A 22089-nucleotide genomic window follows, 5' to 3' on the forward strand; every position below is an offset into this window, starting at 1 on the left:
GCAAAACAGAACCATGACAGAAACAAACATGACAGTTGCAAGCAAACAATGACCCGACACCGAGTGTTCGGGCTAGGAGTCCTTTTAAAGCCCTAATTAGTTATGACCAACAGGTGTGCAGCTGCCGGGGGAGCCCTACAGTGCCACCTGTTGGTCCCTAAACCGAATCATGACAGTACCCCTCCCTCAAGGGACGGATCCCAGACGTCCCAAAGTTGTCCAAAAGGGGTTGCCTCGCCGGGGAACAGGAACTAAAAGCGACGGCAACCCTTGCCTCGCCGCAGAACAAGAACACACGCGACGGCGACCTTCGCCTCGCCGAAATACATGAACGATAAGTGACGGTGACCTTCACCTCGCCAGGGAACAGGAACAAAAGCAACGGCAATCCTTTTGGCTGGGCGTGGCCTGACGTGGACGGAGCTCGACGTAACTGGGGACATGGAACAGCCGGACGTGAACAGGGGCTCGGCCTGACGTGGGCGTGGACGTGGCACGGCTCGTCGTCGACGTGAATGTGACTCTGCTCCAACAGACACGTGATGAGCCTCGGCTCAACGTAGACGCGGACGGGGCTTGGCCCACCGTAGACGTGGCTTGACGAGACGAAAACAGGACAGCCGCATCCCCAGCGCTGCCTGAAAGGGGAAAGGGTGTCGGCCGCAGACGCGCTCCGCCAGGCACATGGTGGAATAGGGAACAGTCCTTAGTACCTGCGGGGTCCAGGTGGTCGGGTCATTCCGTCACGTAGCGAGGTGGTGGTGGACCCAAAAAAGCAGGCAGGAGGGAGGAGCAGGGTGTATTTGACGAATTATATTTAATAAAACAGAGAAAACTGAATCCAAAACAAACAAAGTGCTAACAAGCAAAACTAATCCAAAGTAGCAAAACAAAACCATGACAGAAACAAACATGACAGTTGCAAGCAAACAGCAACACACATGACAGTAGCAAGAAGCAAACAATGACCCAACACTGAGTGTTCGGGCTAGGGAGTCCTTTTAAAGCCCTAATTAGTTATGACCAACAGGTGTGCAGCTGCCGGGGGAGCCCTACAGTGCCACCTGTTGGTCCCTAAACCGAATCATGACAAATATGAAACAAAATTAAAAGCGGTCATTAAAATCCCATCTTGACACTAACAAAAATTTTAACACAATTTATTTATTTAGCATCAACTGCCAACTGATATCAGCCATTCAGTCGAATTCTAGGTCAGACGATCTTCTCATCACAACTCGAAAATAGCTTAGTGCAAATTATAATATTATTGACAGTGATGTATCATGACGCAACACTTACCACTACGGACAGTATATGTTACTGTACATTTGCATCCAGCTGTTTCAGTTGTAAGAATGTTGTTAGCATGAAGACCAGAGTTGTCAGTTTTGCTAACCTACATAAGGAAAGTCTGTAAACAGAGCAAAAACTTTGCTCACAGGTAAAGCGCTTGCTTGCTACCTCGCTAGGCACAAGCGTCCACATTTGTGGGCATAAAATAAAAGTGCAACTTTTATAATAAATGCACATCATATTTTGTTTTATTTTTACTTAGTGGTCACTGCGAGGGATGGTCAGAGACAGTGCATGGTCCCCGGGCCATATTTTGTTTAAATCCGCTTTAGATTGTGCTTTTGCTCATCTTTGACATTCGATGAAGGAATGACAGCAGAGTCTACTGCCCAGAGAGAAGCACCCATTGTGCCTGTCTCACAATAGTGGTGCGGTGTAACAGGAAACAGCACAGAGGTGGAAGCGGGTGGGCGGCCACGCCACATGTTTGTTTTGCTCTTGAGCATCTGGAGGCAATGATGCAGAACACATTTACAATTTTCATCGAGTGAATGCATAAACTCACCCTCATCCACATTTGCTTCCATGATGAGCATGTAATGAAACCCAGCGTCGGTTAGGATGCTGCAAGCATTTCAAACATCCTCTAATATGCTTCAGGTCACTTGGGAAAGCAGGTGTTTGAAAAAAAAAAGATGAGACTCAAGTACTAACTTGCACATATGTTCTAACTCCGGAGACACAAACTTTATGAAATATTGTACCTTTTTACAATATACAAATCACCAAAGGTAAGATTCCATCCATTATGTAATCTCACCTATTGCTCAGATTCAAGATACTGAAACCATGAGGCCTACAAATGCAGCAGTTTTACCAGAACGGGAAAACATTGTTTCAGAAAGATGATAGCAAAGAATAGCAGTGAAGGTGTTTCTTGACAGAAACGAATACTTTGCTCTTCAAGAAGAGCCACCGACAGCTTGACAAATTACAGTAGCTCTATGTGTGACAGACACAACACTTATCCAATCACCTTCCAATTTGTGTCAAAGAAAGTACACGTTCATTCCTAAACATGCTGCATAATGTTCAGCATCATTACTGATGTTGTTTTAATACAATAAGAATGTGCACTCCTGTTTGCAATCGACGTTGTGTTATTGGGAGGACAGTTATCTGAAGGTGGCATTGAGTTCAGGGAACTTCTTCAAATCAGAAGGGACAGGGAGAAAATTAAAGTTCCCACCCTCCACCCCCCTCAAAAAAAGAGAGAGAATAAGCTTAAGAAATATAAAGGGTACATTCAATTCCCTTCCTTTTGACCGTTTGAAACCCTTTGAATAGACAGGGAAATGATGGCTATCTTGCCTCAGACAAAGAAGCGGTGGAGTGCTTTAAAAAGCGTTTATTTTGTCATCTTAAGCAGGTCTTCTGAAGCTCCCTTGTGCGCTCCAAGGGGCTTCATGCAACTTTGGCTGATCAGTAATGGGCTCCAATAAACAACTAAAAATAGCCCATTTGCACTTGTCCAAACAGGGAACTTGATGCTGAAACACTCCTGCAGTATTTAAGTACAGGGGCAAAAGCATTGCATAGGGTCGAACACTGCAAACATAGGAATGCTGCAAAAAAAAACAACAACAACAACAACAAACACAAGCTGCAATCAAACAAAAGGATGCAAAAAAAAGACAAATGTACACGTCAATTGAAAATCTCACAAAAACAACTGCAAAACAAAAACACTTCAAGTAAGAACTGCTGCAAACGGCCAAACGCTGCAAACACATGAATGATGCAAAAACAAACAAACAAACAAACAAACAGGTAAATGCAGGGGAAAAAAACACAAACGCAAAAAAGAATTGCTGCAATCACAGCAACAAAGTGCGAGCAAACATTACAAACCACAAAACAAGTGGAAATAAAAATCCAAATCAAACCAAAACGAAAATGATGGCAAGAAGAAAAAAGAGATGATGTTTTTAAAATGTGGGAGGAAACTGGAGTACCCTGAAAAAAATCCATGCAGTGTATGAGTGAAGAAGCAATGAGACTACTGTATCTTACAACGGTGGGGATGAACTCATGAATATTTATTCGGATTGTGAGCTAAATTCACTTTAAATTTAAAGCGTACATACTGTATCTTGAGGGTGGGCCTCTGACATACTTAAGATATCCTTTTATTTGTCCCACACTGGGGAAATTTACAGTATGTTCATGTATACTCTGATAGTAGACTTGTTTAAATTTGGGGTGGGCAGTGGTTATAATTACATAATGATGATTTCTTCATTAAATTATATCATACTTTGATTGAAGTACAGGTACATGAAATAAATGAATATACATTGCTCTACACTAAAGTGTGTTTGAGAAATAATAAAACTGTGCAGACTTCTCTGAGAGATTGCATGCTATTTGGCAATGGGAAGCAGTTGTGACTGTCCCGTGGATTGATTACGTGCTCATTTACGTTGAAAGTGGGTGTGGTTTGCTTTTGCTCAGCCATGCAAGTTTCCATTTGGGGGGTTTTAACTTCATCCAGGGGAATGCAAGTGCATTACACTTATAAAAGTAGATGTCAAATCCTCATTTGATGAACCTGTTCAAAAGCAAATAAATAAATTAGTCTTAAATGTCTTTTGCAACAGTTTACATGTAATGTTCTGAGGATGTGCCGAACAAGCAGGTGTTGCATTGATGACATTTTTATCGTTACACTGTGAACTTTTTTTTCCCATGGTGCAATGTTTTCATGTGAGGAGACAATTAACACATTTTTTCTTCATTTCCCACAATAGCATAATTTAAAGAAGAAGGGAGACGGCAGGGGCAAAAGGGCAATTTGCCATATCAAAGCACTTTATCCTTGTTTTTTGTTTCCCATTTCATCTCTTTGCATGTTTCACCTGTCTTGTGTTGTCTCAGTTTCTGAGCCTTTATCTACAGACGCAAGTCCGTATCTTCATGCTGAAATATCTTGCCTCCTGAGATGCCGGTATGTGCCTGTATTTGGTTTGTTTGGCTTGTTTTCACCTCCCACTCTGTATGTTTGTCTTGCATCCCCACGGGTTTGTATTCCTCTCTTTTAACATAATTTGTAGGCTGATTTCATGCCATTTTGATGAAGTGCAAAACAAAAATCAGTTGCTATTCAAATTCACAAACGACTCATCCGATGAATTGAAATACTTATTTCTAGTGTTGCACCGATACCAAAAGTAGGACCCCGATATGGCATGAAAAATGCTGTCATCGGCATCTGCAAGTACAAACAAATAACGTGCCGATGCCATTTACCGATACTAGGATAGAACTTTGAACGCAGCGCCTGGTGTCTTGCTCTCGCATGACACTCACTGATGTGTGACCACACGTGTTCAGTGCATGCCAAGCCAAGCCGTCACTATGGACCAGGGGTGTCAAACTCATTTTTGTCGTGGGCCACATTTCAGTTCGCGTTTCCCTTGCAGGGTCGTTATGACTGGCAGCATATAAAAAAGTCAATAATAACGGTTTATTCAACTATTGATTAAGTTACTGTAATGAGGGGTTTGGTCACAAGAAAATGCTTACAATATGTGTCCAATTATGCAAGCATCATGTTTGATTTGCTTTCACAGGGCCACATCAAATGATGTGGCGGGCCAGATCTGGCCCCGGGCCTTGAGTTTGACACCTGTGCTTTCAACCCTCAGCTGTCATCAATTTACACACAATGTTTAAGAAAGAGAAGCCATATCTACAGTCACCCATGTCTAATTAGGTGAAAAAGGTCCCTATAAGGACACCTTATCGTCACTCGAAGTCTATATGTAGAAAAACCGAAGATGACGGGAATACGCACTCCTCAGATAAATGTACAAAATTGCACAAATGGAGTCAGTTTGCCCCCCGAAGTCAGAGATCACAACATTGTGAAATACATGGTATAGAAGAGTCTACACTTGGGGGGGGGGGGGGGTCGTTTGCTTTCAAGAACCTGGAGTCTTCACTTACTTTAGGTTCGGATGGGGGAAGTATGCTGGCTGGATCTTTGTCTCGTGACAGCAAAGCTCTGTTGCTTTTGTTTGACACAGTACGTCGATTACTACTTTAATGTTTGAAAAATGAAATCATCTTGTTGTATGTCGTCGAAGACTTTCGAGCTAGTAATAATAATAATAATAGATTTTATTTATAAGCGCCTTTCAAGACACCCAAGGACACTTTACAATAACAAAAAACACAAAACAATACGGGTTGAGCAGCGGCAGCCAAAACGCGCCAGCGTTCACTCAACCCGAAAGTCAGAAAGAAACAAGGGAGGGAGAGAGGGAGAAAAAAAAAACACGCTCGAACTACCCTCATTTGAGGATAATTTGAGTGAGGCAAAAAACTCCTGCACAAGCATATGACAGTTACAACAGGTCTAGTGCTTAGCTTTTCCAGCTGCTAACAAAGAGACATGCTTGTTTGCAACACATCGCCTTGCTGAATATAAAGTGTTGTGATTGTTGCAAAATGTACGCAAGACCGACAAAAACATGTTCTATAATAATCCATCAACGCATAAAATTTGTATTCCCAAATAATTAACAGATTCCTGTCAAACTTCAGAGCGAACTAAAACTTTAACAGGTATGCAAATAGGTAATTCAGATTCAGAAAACTTTATTTATCCCCGTGGGGCAATTAGAGTAAGCATCATGTCTACTTGAAATTCACAATCAAAGGTTAATCTTAAGACCCACGACAGATGAAAAAGTAAACAATAGCATATATAAAGTGATCAGAGCAGCTCCTTTGTATGTTGTGATGGTTATCTCACTCACTCGACCGCCTGCCCTCAGGCTGCACCTGGCATACCAATGTGACGTCACACGGTGGGGTAGATTAAAATCATAGAATATAATTTAGACGTCCAAATGTCGCGCCTTGCTTTATTACAAATACATTTCTTACACATACAATTCTTGTGAATATCTGGCAAACGTCTCACTCTCACGAGCATGAAGAGCTCAGGCAATGGACTCTTTATTCAACACATGTATTACGGTTACTATGGTAGTGCAGATACTTCACAAGTGATGATTTGACCATGAACTCTGAATGATTTTTCACATAGGCGGGTATCCAGTTCTTTTGAATTACAAAGAAAAAAAATGCTCTTATAGTTACGTTTTCTCAAATGGCGTAATGTCAGTAAGGTATTGCCATCGGCCAATGCTGCACAGCCAGGTAATGGAATCAGTATCGGGGGCTGGTAGCCATAAAAATGGTGTCTGAACAACACTGGTTATTTCAAAATATTTCAAAAATATCGAGTTATACAGATATGCAATGGAGAGGGAACATGAAACAAGATTCAGATTCAGATTCAGAAAACTTTATTTATCCCCATGGGGCAATTAGAGTTGTGCAAGAGCGGTTTATTATAGAGACAGTCAGAGCAAAGGAAAAACATAGGATGTGAGTAGGGCTGTAGGCTTAGCACTTGAGGTCTTGAGGTTGTGGTTCCGGCAACAAAACAGTACTGCACATCGAGCAGTATTGCACAGTAAGGACACAGTAAAGACAGTATTACACAGTGAAGATTGTATACTTTTCCCCTTTTAAACGAGATATTCATGCTAGTATCACACGTTTGCCTTCTCCTTGAAATGTGTTTGTGGAATAATTGAATATGCTTCTTTCATACAAAGATTACAATCATGGGATAAACAGCAGATGGGACGACGAAGAGCATTGTGGAAGTGGCACACATCTTTCAAGCTTACATCTGAATATTATTCGACGTGTCTGACAAATAATCCCCCACAGTGCTGTTTACACCTAACAAGTGTTAAATTTGTAACTCTAATCACAGCAAAGCGTGAAAGCACAGCATTGTGTACCGCACCGTAATACATTACGGAATACTATCGTTGTTATTCAGCTCCAATCTCATTACTGCTATTCAACATTTCAATACTGCAAAAACAGAGATGGAGGCAATCAAAAACGCGACACATCAGAGGGGAAAAAAAAATAGCAGCACACTGCTTTCATTCCTGAGCTTGCTTTTCCCTGTCACACAATGGAATAGCTGCGGTGCATGAATAGGACGGCATAAATATTTAAATAAAAAGCAAAACACAAGCGTTTTCATATTCATAACAATGCAAACAATGCGTGTAAGCACCTTTCGATTTCATGCATCTAAAATTACATCCTCTAAGCATTTTTTTTCTTTGTTTCCCCATAGGCAATTCAATTCATTCAGTGAATGTTTCATCACGTCTGCCGGAGATGCTATTGAGAAATTACGGTAGCGGCAATGAGTCAGGAAGCTCAGTGACAGTGGCCCGAGTAGAATCTCGGCAAGATGTATTGTTATGATATTTTCTTGGAGGAATCTGGAATTGAATTCTGATTCACTGGAATACGATTTAAAAGCAAGGTTGTACTACCTTATGATAGATGGCACAACACAGTATTGCAACAGATAAACTGACTGCAGAGTCTGCCTTGCATGACACAAGCAGGCTGCAGAAAGATGAGATGTGAAGCGATGGGATCACATGGACGTACAGTACACACAACAAGACCACACACACACATACACACACAAACACACACAGGCATGAAGGGTCTTGCCTAAGGACTGAGCTGAATATTACCATTCACCCTGATGGGAATATATATATACATATATATATATATATATATATATATATATATATACTGTAGGGGCGGCCCGGTAGTCCAGTGGTTAGCACGTCGACTTCACAGTGCAGAGGTACCGGGTTCAATTCCAGCTCCAGCCTCCCTGTGTGGAGTTTGCATGTTCTCCCCGGGCCTGCGTGGGTTTTCTCCGGGTGCTCCGGTTTCCTCCCACATTCCAAAAACATGCATGGCAGGCTGATTGAACACACTAAAAATTGTCCCCAGGTGTGAGTGTGACCGCGCATGGTTGTTCGTCTCTGTGTGCCCTGCGATTGGCTGGCAACCGGTTCAGGGTGTCCCCCGCCTACTGCCCGAAGATGGCTGGGATAGGCTCCAGCACCCCCCGCGACCCTAGTGAGGATCAAGCGGTTCGGAAAATGGATGGATGGATATATACTGTACAGAGAGAAAGAGAGAGAGAGAGAGGTTTTCTCCAGATATTCCAGTTACCTCCCACATTCCAAAAACATGCTTGGTATGTTAATGGAACGTTTTAAACTGACCCTGGGTGTGATTGTGAGTGCAAAGGGTTGTTTGTCGATGTGTGCCCTGCGATTGGCTGGCAACCAGTTCAGGGTGTCCCTCGCCTCCTGCCCGAAGACAGCTGGGATAGGCTCCAGCACCCCCCGCGACCCTTGTGAGGATAAGCGGAGCGGAAAATGGATGGATGGATGTTATCTGTGTTTGACAGAACATGACATACATCTCTGTCTGTTGAGGTCTCAATTGAATTTCACTTTTAGAGCCATACAATTCTTCCAGGTAATGGCTGGTGAAAAAGATGGAAAAGGGCATTTTACCAGTAAAGTCATTTCCTTTACCTCCCAGGGAGCTTTTGTGCAAAAATGCGATTAATTAAATATTTTCGGACTCAAAATACCCACTGCATACATATATAGACATACAGTATTACTATTTCTGCATGTGGGCGACCCGGTAGCCCAGTGGTTAGCACGTCGACTTCACAGTGCATGTTCTCCCCGGGCCTGCGTGGGTTTTCTCCGGGTGCTCCGGTTTCCTCCCACATTCCAACAACATGCGTGGCAGGCTGATTGAACGCTCTAAATCAGTGGTCCTCAACTAGAAATGCTGTCGGTCCACTTTTTTTTTTAATAAGACCAAGGTCCGGTCCCATGCACGGCGGTCATGGGGAGCAGGGCTATATGCCCATTTAGTATGGTTAAGCCAAGCTTATACAAATCAACACTCCTCACAACCAACCAATAATGGGGTGCATGAAAATAACAATTATTCACTTTGCCAGTACACAGCAAATAATGAGAGGTATTGTGTTGAGGCACAGGAACTCTTTTATTTTGTTAAGTTGTGCCTGCTTAATAATAGAAATAGCCCTTTTAGGGAAATAAGACATTTTTACTTTAACTTTGTTAAACAGTAGTTGTCTTTTTTCCCTTAATTTAACAAAAGCAAAACAAAATACTCATTTTACCAAAATAAATACTAAACATGAAAACAAAAATGTCATTTTCAATGACACAATTCCCCTTTTCACATCCCCTCTGAAATCACTGAAAAATATATCAGAAGAGGAGTTAAGAACCATTTTAAATACTGACACAAGGGAGCACAGGAATGTGCAGTGCTGTTCTTCCACTAAAGGTGAATGCAATGTCTGAGGCATGCAAATATTATTTGAGGACGCCATTGTGATGTTCATTTACCATGTTGCGGTGTTCTGCTGTTAAACAGCTGCAAAGATCCCCCGGTAGACGGGAGCAAAACTGCACACAATCGAAACCTCCCGCGATTCGTCTTGTCTAATTGTCTGTGTGCGGCTCTCCTGGGCTGAAGCTGTGAGCACACTGTGGCGTCGCGCATGCGTCTGTTTCCTGACACAATCATCCATTTTGAATGCGTGTGTATTGGGATAGACGCGTGCTGATGCTTATGAATGGGCACACCTTCAGTTCAGAGGAGCCAATCAGCACATCGTTATCGCCGACATGCCCTGCTCAGCCAGGGTCTCCAGTTAGTCAAACGTTATACACACACAGTCGCGCTGCTGCGGTCCTCTGCAATACATCTGTTAGTGCACGCAAAGAATACAACGGATAATTTTAACAAGCGATCGCGTAATGCGCAGATTATAGTCCAAAAATATAAAATGTATAATGTAAAAATCACTTTATAATTGATTATTTTATACAATTTGCCGAGGGTCCGGACAGAGGAGGTCCGGACAGAGGAGGTTGGCGGTCCGGTCGTGGATCGCGGTCCGCCAGTTGAGGAAGACTGCTCTAAATTGTCCCGAGGTGTGAGTGTGGGCGTGCATGGTTGTTTGTCTCTGTGTGCCCTGCGATTGGCTGGCAGCCAATTTGGGGTGTCCCCCGCTTACTGCCCGAAGACAGCTGGGATAGGCTCCAGCTCCCCCCGCAACCCTGGTGAGGATGAAGCGGTTCGGAAGATGAATGAATGAATGAATGAATATTTCTGCATGTGAGGTGCTGTGGGATGCTGAGACCAATTGAAATACTTGGAAATTCAAAGATGCAATTTTTTTTCCAAAAACTGTAAGCGACTGGGTATACACCCTCATACACACCACATGGCTGATATGTGCTGCAGATCGAGATAGACAAATACATTTCAATTACCATACCATGTTCCATACTGTGGAGAAGCAGCAGTACTCAGAGTGAGCCCATGCAAGCACAGGGAAAGCCTGTCAATGCTTCTCAAACATTCATTATCAGTATTTTCCTTGCTGAATGACGAGGGAGAATCGTCAAATCACAGTGCGGCCTATTCATGGCTATAAAATAGATTCCAGCTCGATAAAAGGAAACTCTGTTCAGAAGTCGAACGTACTTACTATACGGTTTGCAGCCTCTGCATCTACAGAAGTACATCTCATAAAGGTGGAATCTTGGATCCTGGGTGTCAGTAAAAAGTTTTAGCATCGGGTTATCTAAGTTGTGTGTCTGTTCAGAATTAACTAATCATATTCAAACGAATTCTAAATGAGAGTCAGTGACACCTGCCACCATTTTAAGTGCCTCTGCTCAGCCGCAGACAATGTTCAGCATTTCTAGTAGAATTTTCTTGACATTTTTGGAATCACATTTTAGAACTGAAGCCATTGTTAGCGAGGAGCATCCATGACATTCAAGGTTTCCCTTTGCCTTATGGCATCAGTCAGGAGAAGCGTCAAAAAAATTTGCAAGGCTTTCAATGACGGCACACAGTGAAGACAGTCATCATCATGTGGAGAAAATATGGCATCGCAGTCACTGAGTAACCATCCAGTTTACAAGAACTGGATGTTCCTCCAAAGCTAATAAAAAGACAAGAAGAAAACTGGTCAGGAAGGCTGCCAAAAGGCTGACACTGAACAACTTGCAGGAATTTCTGCCAAGAACTACCCGTTTAGTTCTTTGGTGCAAAAATCTAATCTTTTTTCATGTGGGGCTATGTGGGAGGGTGGCAAGACAGAAGCATTATTTTCCACCCAAACATCCAAGCTTGGCTGCATTTTCAAAAACACATCTTGAAATCTCCCAAACGTGTGGGAAAATTAGTCGTGGTCCCATCAAATCAAGGTCGAACCTTTTGGCCAAAATATCACAGTGTACTCTCTGGTATGTACGTTTGGCACAAACACAAACACAAACTGCTCATCACCAAAAGAAACACTTCCGATCAAGCAGGCTGGAACTGTGGCCTTAATTAAACAAGGTATAGATGGATTAATGCACAGTTCCAAACAGCAATCAATATTAGCACCAAAAAAAAAAAAAAAAGCATAAAAAGCCGACGAGAATAGCTGAACCTTATCAGGGGTCAATCAGTGGCACACAGAGACTCTCGTTTAACACGAGTTTGAATGCGATGGCTAATTCTTAAACAGTAAGTGCATGGGAGTGTGTGTGTATGTGAATATTTGTGCAACCCCCAGTTGTCCTCACCCTTGTTCAGAAGGATTTCATTTTATTTTCAAAAGGGTTGTACAGGTTATAGGTCACATTACTGTTGGTAAAACGTTTGGAAATTCTTTTTCTTTGTCAGCATCAATTTTTTTACATCACAAAAACTTGGTACAACAGTGTAAGCTGTGTAAATGTTTATGATATAAATAATGGATGTGCAGAACAAAATTCATGCCATTCACTTTTATAATAAATGAGTACAAACCTGTGCACTATGGTTCTGCCAGACTGAAGAATCATTTCATTAAATGTTTATGATGTGGGAAACACTCCTGAAATCCCCCCCAAAATGTCCAAATAGAAAGAATGGGCACTTGTGGACACTATCGACCGTTTAGAGCTGCAAGTAGCCATCACAACGGTCTCCTGGGTGCATATACTCTGTGACATCACTGCAAATGACATTTTTCATTTGCTCTTTAGTGTTATGATCAGTAATAATCCAGATGGGAGTGAATCCCAAAAATGTGTACCTGTGTCTTTAAAACATGGTGTAATACTGTGATTTTGAAATTTATTTATTTTTTGTTAATTAGCAAACACCGGAAATAGAAGCTAAACACTTCCATATTAATAATGGGTTCACTCCATGAGTGAAGCGCAGTTTCGAGGAGCCAAAGCATAGTGGGTGATGGGAAGGTTTCATTGGGTGAAAAATTCTGTTTCTGTCACACCGGTTTATCGTATCCTGACCACTAAATCATTTGATGGTGAATGGATGCTGTGGGTGATGAATTAGTGTTCTATATGCTGGGAGGTCACAGCATCAAGAGCGATTGGGGGCCTTGTCCCCAATCTATCAGGTGACGATCACTCTATTTCATCATCACATCTATGCTTTTTGTCCAATATCCATCCCTTATGGGATATTGCTTGTTAAACCATATAAATGTGTAGGTCACATTCCAACTCTCCGTTGAGACTTTGCTCTTCCTTGGTTGTTTCTATATGCTGATGTATGTGTGGGGAAAAAAGTGAGGACAGGTAGAAGCAGGGCTGTCTCACATCCTTGAAGAGTCATCCATCATGATGAGATCCGACCAAGGAGGTGGACCAGGTATGGGGCTGCACCCACCCGCACAAGATGGATCCACAGGATGAATTTTGACATTGTATGATATTCTTCATTCTTTCATTGTATGGTTGTGCACATATTTGCAAGTTACCCATCGTGGGCGTGACAGAAGAATCGCGGCACCTTGAAACTGTGCATGAAATGCGCATACGAAAATATACCCCTGAAAGAGCCAGAGGAGTGGTTGGACTCAACAATGGAGAGACACTGGGAACCCCATAATTCTGTCTTTTAGCATGAGCAAGGATTAGTCTTTATCGATTGCAAAACTCGGTTTCTTCCAGAAACTGGCACTTGGCACCTCGGTTGATGTAGTTAAAAAAATATAAATAAATAAAAAGCGCTCCATCTAAGATTAAGCAGGATTTTTTTTTTTTTTTTTTTTTTTTTGCTTGTGTGAATCCCTGCCGCATCAATGAGAAGAGCAATCAAATGGCATCAGTGGGCCCTCTGCTCAACATTGTTACGATTGCTCCAGAGGCATTCATGTGCTCCAAGAGAATATCCCGTCTCATGGAAGTTGGGCTGCAAATATGTTGTTTGTATTTGTCTGGTCACTTCCTGTTTTATTTTATTTTATTTTATTTTGAAAGACTGACTCTCCTCTCGTTTCAGGTCACTTGCTCTCCCCCCTGTTCCAGTCTGATTGTCAGCCCCGCCCTGATTGTTCCCACCTGTTGCCCCTTATCTTGTGTTAAAATGTTGCTCGTCTCCCTTTGCCCTCTGCCAGTGTGTTTCGTTCTTGTGTGTGCACTCCAGCCCCAGCTTTGACCAGCCCTTGCCTTGTTTCCGCAGCCTTGCCTATTTTGAGTTTTCAGCCGCTATGTGAAGCTGGGGCGGGGTGAAGTTTATAGCGTCTCACAGATTAATTTCATAGCTTGTTTGTTTACTCGCCGGCCCTCAAATAAATCCCTCCTTTTACTCTGAAACTTCACTGCTGCTCCATAATATGCACGCACTGTAGCAACGTCACTCGAGTGAAGCGCGTCATGTGTACATGTTTTCACTGATTTGAGTTGGTGCCAGCTGACTGATAGGCTCGAAGGCTTTTTAGTGAGTAGTCAAGGGTCACAGGCTTGTTTGATGGCGAAATGGTCAGAAAATGCCAGAGGTGTTGTGTAAGACCTCGGAGAAACACAAAGCCGATAAAGCTGACTCCACTCTTGTTGTGTCATCATTGCGCATCAATGCCATTGCCTGATTTTAAAGTCTTTGTTTTCAATCATTCATAATCTGCATTGTCACTCTTAACAGAAGCTCTGCACCAAACACCAGCAAGTAGCATATGATATTTTATATACCTAGCCAACTGTTTACACACTGTTTACTATATGTATCTTAGTCTTTAAATTTCTGGTTGTAAAATGCTATTTGTACTCCCACCGACCCCCCCCCCCCCACACACACACACACACACTTTAATCAGTATGTTTCTAGTGTAGATTGGCTCTTGGATGATAGTGGGGTGTGGATACAAGCACCCCTGCACATACTCAGGTGTGGCGCTCTTCCCGTCAACATACATAACCACCAGAAGCCTCGTTTGGTTGAGTACATGTGTACATAGCAGCCATCTTGAACCGACCCAACGATCGCTCCCACACACTTGCATTGAGGTTACACAAGTTCAGCTCCAATAAAGTCATCAAAACTCTTCTCAGAATTCTTTACCGATTTTGACACTTTGGCATTCTAGAAACATCACTCAGGTGTTTATGATACCAGATATGTGGGTAATTGGAAAATCTTTCCGAACATATTAAATAACCGTATATTTATTCAGAACACATTTTTTGTTTTGTTTTGTTTTTTTAAAGAGAGCGAGTCAAAAAAAAAAAGTTCTGTACTGTTGTTGTGTCTGCTAAATTTTTATATGCAACTACTCCAGAAGTTGGGAGTCGGCACGCTACAATGGACAGATTTCAACCCCATTGAACAAATATAGGATTGGCTGGTGTGCCAAAATAACCAACACATTGGCTGATTTGCAAGAAATGCTGGTTGAAGAATAGGATGCCATCCAACGGCAGTGTGGCCAGCATGAGGAGGAAGTGTTGGGGTTGCGTATGATTCTGACACATGCGACTCAGGCTCCGGATTTCTCAATGAATCAATAGTTGAAATTGCCAACATGTCTCGTTTCTTCAAACTTCAATCATACTCAGGTCCGCTGCCCGTCCCACAAACGCACGTTCCTTACAAATGTGGCACCACTTAAAAGGGTAATAAGCAGTCTTTCCACGGGTGTGAGATTTATTGCCAAGATGCGTTGTTACAACAAATGCAGCCCAACCAGTTTAGATTAGGGCCTGGGAGGGGCAGCAGCTGCTTATTGAGGCACTGAGTGGGAATAGAACCCACGCCACCTGCATGAAAGGGAACAGCATGTACCACTCTCTTACAGCACAGTATTTGGCATAATTTTGCCAAATAAACACTATCATTTGAGACACTCTGTATACATGTAGTGAAGGGGGAGGGGTGTGTGAAAAAGAGGCACGGTGACTGCCGTTACGTGCAACATGAAATTATGATTTATCTGATTCAAATTCAGATAAAGAAATTCTGCTGTCAACACCTCACCATCTGCGCACGAGGTGTTTTAGTCACAGCTATTTGGGCTTGAATGATCAAAATCAAGAGGATTTCTTCAATTAAAATGTGCCAGAATGCCACAAGCTCTTTCAATCTCAACAGTGCTGCTGCTTCTGTTCATGGACACGAGCCTTTCTGCACAATTAAAAGATCAATGTTTATTTCAAGACATGATCTTGTAACATACAGCAGGTCCATATTTATGTTAATTTAGATATTTTCCACCCATGCATTAATTGGATTGACTTCTGACTTGGTCTTTGTCAGATCTAGGGATTAGTTCCCGTTTGATAGAAGGTTAATCGTCAACGGACTTTGCCCATTAAGCCAATTGCTAATGAATGAAATCTTAATGTAAAAGTTCTCCAGTCTTCATGATATACAGTATTTTTGCGAAATGAGTAATGAAAGCGTAAGTTGACAAAACACCAACAAAACTAGTACCTCTTATTGAATCCTAGTCCTTTTTTGCAAAATTGTTCGTGTGACTTTCACAAAAAAAAAAAGTTTCTTCTTAAATGATCAATAGTAGGAGAGACGCTCTCCGTGGGAAGTCCAGCAAGATGCCTCCCTTCTGAGTGTTACACTCACCCGTTGCAACGTATCACCACTTCAGCACCAGAACGCCGCTGTGCTCCTCAGTTCATTTCCTTTTGAGCATTGTCACAGTGTGGCCTTGCATGTGTCACTTTTTGCTTCATTTGTAGTGCGCAGGGTCACAGGGAGTTGAAGCCCATCAAGCTGACACTGACCACCCAACTTATCGTGAAATTGCTGCAATAGCAAGCTTTTAAAGTAATTGCAGTGGTTGTCCTCGATGGCAACTTCAACGATGGCTGCTTTTCATGTTTCTGGACTCAAACGTGTATTTGGAAATTACAAAACAAAGTGTTGCTTTTAACCGTGCCCTCGTGTACAGTTCCCACAAATGACTTCATTATGAAGTGATAATTTTTCATTTTTCTGTGTGCGCATTTACAAATAGATTTACATTGGCAGACCTACATGTGTGCATTTCCACAACTTGGAATACATTTGTGGATACTTTTTATGCATGAATTCTTAAACACAGTTGTAAATCGATGTAGCCATTCCAAATGTACAACTCATTTGCAGATGTGTGCTTACATTTACCCCAGCTACGCATACTACTGATGACCAAGATCTACAAAGTTGTGTATTGGCTCATTAAAAATGTAAAATGGAAATCCGCAGCTCAATTAAAGGGTTCATGGAGAGCTCATCTTTGTCTGCTGCAGCACAGTTTTGCAAGTCAGTAGGTGTCTGGAAGCTTTGCTAACCTCATGGGGTTCTCATAATGCATGAGCAGGAGTCTCAGTGCCTGATCAGCAGAAAGATGACATTGATGCTCAGTCTTGCTGTTCGTCCTACCCGGGCTCCCCCTGCTTTATTACATGGACAGATAACATCTTTAATTCCACTTCCTTTAAAAAAAAAAAAAAAAAAAAAGAAGTTGATGCATGGGTCATTAAACTTCCATTCATGACGTTAATTACCTGATAAGGCTTGCTGCGGGAAGATGGACAGAAAGTCTTTCAACAGTGAATAAAATGGCTGATTTTATTCCAAACTGTGGCGCTGTACATATTATTCGCCACCATAATCAAGCACACCTACCTGAAAGGTAACAAGAGACATCTATTGGATTTTCCTGTGATGCTCCCAAACCAGAATAAAGAGATTTGAGCCAGCTATGTTTTGGTGTCCCTCACTGTTTCAAACACTGGATCTAAATTGACAACACCAAGAACAACATCAATGTAAGTCAGATCAAAAGTTTCATTACAAATAAGTCACTGATCACACTATGGGTTTGCCAGTTTTCCAACCACTGTGCTATGGTTTCATGATCACTGTCACATGGTACTGTAAATAATTTTGACTCCAGCATACTACCAGGGCCCTAATTACTGTGGATTGAATTGCACTTCCTTATTAATATTGCTATTCTGATGATGATGATGATGATGATGATTGTTCTTGCATTTATTTATTCCTTTCTCTCTCTTTCACTATTCTGAAACACTTTTCTCTGGTCTAAATTCACAGTTTCCGCTTACAATGTAAAATGAGAGTGAAGATAGCCATTAAATTTTATGTTGAAGCCATGAAAGTTTTATTTAATGAATACATATTGTTTTTTTTAGCTCGCCGGCATTCAAATTTGAGTATCCAATGTTATTTACTGGTTAAGGCTAATCAAATCATGTTTAGCTTTCAATTTCCAAAGGAAATGAAAAATGGCATGCTATTGACCTGTTTTCTGTTTTGCTTGTTTGGTGATTAACCCAAAAGCAAAAAACATTCATGAAAAGATAATCCAGTTTAAAGTCCTTAAACTTCATTCCTATATAGTACAGTGGTCCACATTACCGTACCTAGCTTCCTTGCATGTCAACAGTCAGCCATCTGCTCTGGTTCCTGTAGGGAATCAGGACCCAGCAGAGAATTATACTCACAGGAGGTCTGATTTGGACGAACAAAGTACTGTACATCCAGGATGGTCCAGAGGCCCGTCGATCGTCAGATCATCATATGGCCATCCAACGGTGTCAGGGGAATTAAAAAAAAAAATCTTTATAAACTGAGAGCAAAGCATTGCTATTTTTCTCCTCTGTTGCTGACCTCTTTATAATTCTCTGGAGAAGGAGGCATCATGTGGAAATTCAAGAAGAACTGCAGTATATGCTGCAGGTGTCTCTGCAATAAATACAGAGACAAAAACAAGTCTGGATGTATTCTCAACTGCCAATCAGATGCAAATCCGTCACACCAACACTACAAAAAAATCAGTCCACTTTGCCAGTGAAGAGAAACCCTTCCTTCCACTTTATTCACAAATATACACAAATCACACTCAAACATCTGCAAATGAGAAGACAGATACACACGCACGCAAACACGAGAAAAGTCTCATTAGTGGAATAAAATATAGTTTAGGTTTAAACGAGACTCCTGTGTCATCTCTTGGAAATTCAAGGTAGGATTCAATGAAATGTCTTTCTGCAAAGGAAAAGTCATCCACACAATATAAGCTCCTTGGTCACATTCATTATACTTTCACCGACAATGATTCCCAATGAAGCCCACAGCTCAAATTTGCCTTAAATGGTGACTTTGAATTGTTCTCCGGACTCCATCTATGTGTTAATTATGGAAGCTGTTGAATAAGGGTCCCTCGGAGGATTCAGCTTGTTTTTAGAGGAAAATGATAGAACCGGTTATCTTTTTTCAGTTTTTTCTCTATCACAAATCAAACAAAGTGTTCGCATGAAGACTCCCATCTGTGAGGGTTTTTTTTTTTTAATTACCCACCAGGAAACCAGGCCCGATGATAAGTGATGGTGGACATGTATGTGTATGGTGTGTGTGTGTGTGTGTGTGTGTGTGTGTGTGTGTGTGTGTGTGTGTGTGTGTGTGTGTGTGTATATATATATACAGTATATATACAGTATATTAGAGCTGTCGAACGATTAAAATATTTAATCTAATTAAAAATGCAACTGTCATAATTAACTCAAATTTATGAAAAAATTTATCGTGATAAGTCACGCATTTTTTATCGTTTCTGAATTTCCTTTTATATTTTTTTTGTCCTATTTTTCCCCATTTAAATGCTCTCCTCAACATGGAATCATGAATTCGTTTTCTATGTGCAAAATGCAAATTTTTACTGAAATAACAATTTCGATTTTCAATTTTACATGAATATTTTTCACTTGGAGTAGTTATTCACACATAATCTCTCACACAATATTACTTACTGTCCATCCACAACAGTGAAAACAATATTTTGTCACACAACAGCTGCTTTAACAGCTCCTTTTATGGAATCAAAACAGAGCAATATAACATTATAAAGTGCCCATCTAAGGTAAACTAGAACTCAGCCTATAGTGGATTTAAGCCATGATTGCATACTTCGTTTTTCTCAAGTTTGCTTTGAACACAGCAGTCAGGCTATGTTGATTCTCTTGGTCCTTCTTGAAGTCTCTCTACGGTTTTGTGTAGACATCATTTCGGATGACTACACTTGGTTCATGACAACACTGGAGACGTTTTATTTTCGCTCGGTCGCTACCACTGCAGCGCACCGTCACTGTCAGACGAACACAAAGAAGCTCCACCCGCCCTATTTATATAGACACGGAGCACTGTAACCTTCCACACAAAATAGTTCCAAACAAGTAACAATCGGCATACATCGTATACCTGTATGATACAGATAACTTTGGTCTTGTCAGTGGAGCAATCTGGCAACTTTTTAAAAGTAAACTTTCCATTCATAAACTCAATATCCGTTTTCGGTGTCTCGCGCTGCCTTGGCAGGCAAAACAGACATGGGCATGAACTTCTGCAGCGCGCTTGTTGTTTTGTTTCTGGTGTATTTATACAGCAACGTAACATCCGCTTGTGACGTGTGCCGCGTTAATCTCGCGAGAAAAAATTTTATCCCGTTAAAATTCATTTAAATTAATGCCAATAAAAACGCGCTAAACTGACAGTTCTAATATATATATATATATATATATCCGTGAGTCGTCACCTTACCGTGGTGGAGGGGTTTGTGTGTCCCAATGATCCTAGGAGCTAAGTTGTCTGGGGCTTTATGCCCCTGGCAGGGTCACCCATGGCAAACAGGTTCTAGGTGAGGGGCCAGACAAAGCACGGCTCAAAGACCCCTTATGATGACAAAAATATATGGACCAAGGTTTCCCTTGCCCGGACGCGGGTCACCGGGGCCCCCCTCTGGAGCCAGGCCTGGAGGTGGGGCTCGTTGGCAAGCGCCTGGTGGCCGGGCCTACACCCATGGGGCCCGGCCGGGCACAGCCCGAAGAGGCAACGTGGGTCCCCCTTCCCATGGGCTCACCACCCATGAGAGGGGCCAAAGGGGTCGGGTGCAATGTGAGCTGGGCGGCAGCCAAAGGCGGGGACCCTGGCGGTCCGATCCTCGGCTGCAGAAGCTAGCTCTTGGGACATGGAATGTCACCTCTCTGGCAGGGAAGGAGCCCGAGCTGGTGTGTGAGGCAGAGAATTTCCGACTGGATATAGTCGGACTTGCCTCCACACACAGCCTGGGTTCTGGTACCAGTTCTCTCGAGAAGGGTTGGACTCTCTTCCACTCTGGAGTTGCTCAAGGTGAGAGGCGCAGAGCAGGTGTGGGCATACTCATTGCCCCCCGGCTCAGTGCCTGTACATTGGGGTTCACACCGGTAGACGAGAGGGTTGCCTCCCTCCACCTTCGGGTGGGCGGACGGGTCCTGACTGTTGTTTGTGCATATGCACCAAACAGCAGCTCAGCATACCCACCCTTTTTGGAGTCCTTGGAGGGTGTGCTGGAGAGTACTCCTGCTGGGGACTCCCTTGTTCTGCTGGGGGACTTCAATGCTCACGTGGGCAATGACAGTGAGACCTGGAGGGGCGTGATTGGGAGGAACGGCCCCCCCGATCAGAACTCGAGTGGTGTTTTGTTATTGGACTTCTGTGCTCGCCACGGATTGTCCATAACGAACACCTTGTTCAAGCATAAGGGTGTCCATATGTGCACTTGGCACCAGGACACCCTAGGCCGCAGTTCGATGATCGACTTTGTAGTTGTATCATCGGATTTGCGGCCGCATGTTCTGGACACTCGGGTGAAGAGAGGGGCGGAGCTGTCAACTGATCACCACCTGGTGGTGAGTAGGCTCCGATGGTGGGGGAAGATGCCGGTCCGTCCTGGCAGACCCAAACGTATTGTGAGGGTTTGTTGGGAGCGTCTGGCGTAATCCCCTGTCAGAAGGAGTTTCAACTCCCACCTCCGACAGAGCTTTTCCCATGTTCCGGGGGAGGCGGGGGACATTGAGCCCGAGTGGACCATGTTCCGTGCCTCTATTGTTGAGGCGGCCAATCTGAGTTGTGGCCGTAAGGTGGTTGGTGCCTGTCGTGGCGGCAACCCCCGTACTCGCTGGTGGATACCAGCAGTAAGTCAAGCTGAAGAAGGAGTCCTATCGAGCCTTTATGGCCTGTGGGACCCCAGAGGCAGCTGACGGGTATCGACTGGCCAAGCGGAAGGCAGCTTCGGTGGTCGCCGAGGCAAAAACCCGAGCGTGGGAAGAGTTCGGTGAGGCCATGGACGCCGACTTCCGGACGGCTTCGAGGAAATTCTGGTCCACCATCCGACGTCTCAGGAGGGGGAAGCAGTGCACCACTAACACTGTGTACAGTGGGGATGGGGCGCTGCTGACTTCGACTCGGGACGTTGTGAATCGGTGGGCAGAGTACTTCGAAGACCTCCTCAACTCCACCAACACGCCTTCCTTGGAGGAAGCAGAGCCTGGGGACTCTGAGGTGGGCTCTCCTATCTCTGTGGTTGAAGTCACCGATGTGGTTAAAAAGCTCCTCGGTGGCAAGGCCCCGGGGGTGGATGAGATCCGCCCGGAGTTCCTCAAGGCTCTGGATGTTGTGGGGCTGTCCTGG

Source organism: Hippocampus guttulatus, chromosome 1, assembly GCF_054856545.1.
Source record: "Hippocampus guttulatus isolate MCC_2025c chromosome 1, RoL_Hgut_1.0, whole genome shotgun sequence".
Classification (NCBI taxonomy): Eukaryota; Metazoa; Chordata; class Actinopteri; order Syngnathiformes; family Syngnathidae; genus Hippocampus; species Hippocampus guttulatus.